Genomic DNA, 3,429 nt, shown 5'->3' on the forward strand with positions numbered 1-3,429 from the left:
CTGCCTGGGAGAGCAGGCAGGGGCGGGGGCGGCAGGGGACTTGAGTTGCCGGCTCCCGCAGCGGCTACGGCGTTAGCAGCTGCAGCGGTGCGCGGACAGACCGACTGCGCGAACGGGGCACAGTGCGCACAGCGGGGGCGTGCAGGGGCATAGGGTTGTAAAAGGTGGTTTGAGTTTCCGGCCACCGTGGGGCAGGCAGAAGAGGGGAGGCAGGATCAGTGGGTTGACGGAGGGCGTGGCTGGAGGGAGGTCCAGCAGGGAGGAGGAGGGGAGAGTGTGGACGGACAGGGGCTTACTCCGCGGGAGAATGGGCGGCTTTCGCTAGGGGAATTCGGGGGAGTTCTCTGGTGGAGGGGGTGAGGGGACGTGGAGACTATGGCGGTGCCGTCGCCGCATCCCACACACAGCACATGAACCCACCCCACACGCACCGCACACACTGCGGGCTCAGTGGTGCACAGTGGCGCGGAAGCGCAGGGACAGCCGGGAGGGAGGAGGAAGGGCAGGACGAGGAGAGACGCGGATGGAACTTTCGGGGGAGGGACGAGGACACAGAATGGGTGGAGAGAGGCTTGGGCACATTTCCCAGTTCACTGGCAGAAATTACTGAGATCGGTGTAGACGGTAAAGTCAGGGTCCCGTTTTCATACTGAGGCCATGCTATGTTACAGAAAAAGGATGCAGGTCCGAGACAGGCCCCGTGTTTAGCCACATCGGTGAGCCAGCACCCTAGAGGTGTTTTCAGGTCAGGTTTGGAATTTGGATTCCCCGTGCTCGATACCCGTGGCCTGTAGCGGGGCTAAAGGCTGGCGTCCCAGCGGTTTAACCCACGCTACGGATGGACGGAGGGACTGTGGGCGGGGTAGAGGCATCCCTGCTACCCCCTCAGGTCTGGAGGAGCCTTCCTAGAAGGGTCCGGAGAGGCAATCTCTGACGTGGCCATGGTTTACAGACAGAGATGCCAGCGGGTGGGCGGCCACATGGGACCGGCACCGGGGCGGGGTGGGATTCACCGCTGATGCTGCCGAACTGGGAAAAGTTGCTGAGCTGAAGAAATGAGGTCCTGATGGATCCAGAGCCACGAGGAGGGAGAGGTGGGCACTCTGAGCTGCGGAGGGACGGCCAAATGGAGTGCTCGCGCCACCCGGGTTTCAAGGCACCAAATGTTAGGTTAGGTGGCTCAGGAGGTGGCACAATAAATAGAGAGTCCAGTGAATCAGAAAAGAAAGGAAAGGAAAAGGTTTATTTCTGCGTCCCCGGGAGACCCATGTACCTTTCAGCTGCAGGGGTCAGCCAGGTATTCAGGAATGAGTCAGTATCTGTGTGGGGGTCATTGTGGATTCAGGGAGAAGCCTGTATCTGTGTCTGGCATGCTGATCTGTTAGACATGCCAGGGGGAGTCCATTATCTCATCACATGTCTGTATGTATCCGATCCTGGGCTCTCTCCGACCTAACAGTTGCCTTCCTCCCAGGCCAGGCCAGGCCAGCGGCAGCTGCCATGAGTACTGTCTTCAGGATGGGGACAGTGCAGAGAAATCTAGAAAAATTAGAGAATGCTGACTGGGTCAGGGAAGCAGCTGGCAGAAACCCAACCAGACCTTTCAGATGAGATTTTAGCCAATCAGAAAAAAGAGTCTAAGCTGACAACCCTGTTGCTAGTAGAGAGTCTGTGTGAAGAGGCCTGTGAGACCTGGGAATCCCCAGGCCCGAGGCAGCCACCAATGCACAGCCCAGAGCAGAGCAGAACTGAGTGCACAGCCCAGAGCAGAACTGATGGAATTCCCCCACGACAGGAGGGAGGTGGTGAGCCAGAGGCCTCTGCTGATTCTGAGGGACCCTGAGGTGGGGGCTTAGGCACTGAGGCACCTTCAAGTTCCCTCTCTGACTATTCTTCCTTGTCCCCCAGCCCCATTCCAGGTCTGAGTTGGATGTTCCTCCCTTATGCTTCTGCCCTGACTCTGGAGTGACCCTGACCCTGACCCACCCCTGCTGGTTGGAGCCCTGGGCCCATGCCCTGGCTCAGGGGCTCTGGAGAGATGCACCCAACAGAGAAATCAGAACCAGCTCACGGCCTCCATGTGCCACTAATGCCACCTCTTGTCACTGTCTCCTCCCTGTTTCTTTTACCTGGTGAACTCCTTATGTTCTGCTTTCAGATCCTGCCCTCAAATTTAAAAGGAGAATCTAAATTGTAGGAGAGAGAGAGATCCTTATTGTCTTGCTTATTAATGTTTTCCAAGCATCGTCTTAATTGCTCTATAGCCTTTCAGTACTACCCCTTGCCCTGGGCAAGAGGAGCCTGAGGAATAATACATTTATTAAAAACCCCATCAGTAGTTCTGTCTGTGGGTTTTGATGCTCAGGGTATGCACAGCACAAGCTGTGAGTGTGAACACCTGCTCCCTCAGTCACACTGTGCAGGCCCCAGGGTGCTTCTCCATGTCTTTGCTCTCTGGCCTGGAGCTACAGGAGCCTGTGTCCCGTTGATGTGAATATTTATGGTTGTGCCTTTGTGACATCAGATAGACCAGGGAGGACTGAAGCAGCCAAAGAGCTTAGAAGAGAAAAGTCAACCTCAATGTAGAATCCCCCTCAGAATATCCCCTGGAGAAGTGCGGGGGCAGAGGTATTTATTCTCATATTTTCTTAGCCTTCAGATACTCCCACAGCCATTAAACCCCAGCTCTTGTGGCCGGCCCCAATGGCAGGCTGAGAAAACCTCACATGGAGAGTTTTAAGAGCTTGCAATAGGCTGCATCAAACAAACAAGCAAAATAGAAAAACCATCTTAATTTTCAAAGACTTGCATTCAAAGAGCACAAATGCAGTAGATTCTCACATAAGGATGACTCACTGGCCAGCAGGGTGGGTGTATTTTGTGTGTGATGTTCCCAACAGCTATACATGCAGAAGAGAGGAACCCTTTGTAGTATCAGAGCAGTTATATTGCTGTGAGTGTGTGTGTATGAAGATGTAGATGTCAAATATGCATGAAACATGATCCACATTTTCCAAAGAGAAACCTGAGTTTAAAAGAGGTTGAGTAACTTGTTGTCTCAAAGTGCATTCAACATAGAGCTGCAGCTCAAAACCATTCCTCTCAGGGCTCTGCTCTTTCCACCATGGCTTCAGGCTCCTGGAGTGTTTTAGATAATAGAAGGGAGCATCTTCTGACAATGATTTTCTCTCCCTGTGCTGGGGTCCAGCCCCAGCAGGTCCAGGGGTCCCCAAAGGTGTGGACGGAGTCGGCGAAGAAGGAATGACATGGAGACAGCGTTCAGTTGATCAGCAGCCTTGCCAGGATCTCTAGCCACAATCTCCAGCCAAGTACTGTGTCCATGTTCTCTTGCTAGGTTCTCCAGCCAGGTTCTCCAGGTTCTCCAGCCAGGTTCTGTAGCCATGCTCTCACACTAGGTTCTCCAGCCCG

This window comes from Myotis davidii, unplaced genomic scaffold (assembly GCF_000327345.1).
Source record: "Myotis davidii unplaced genomic scaffold, ASM32734v1 scaffold1777, whole genome shotgun sequence".
In the NCBI taxonomy this organism is placed as follows: domain Eukaryota; kingdom Metazoa; phylum Chordata; class Mammalia; order Chiroptera; family Vespertilionidae; genus Myotis; species Myotis davidii.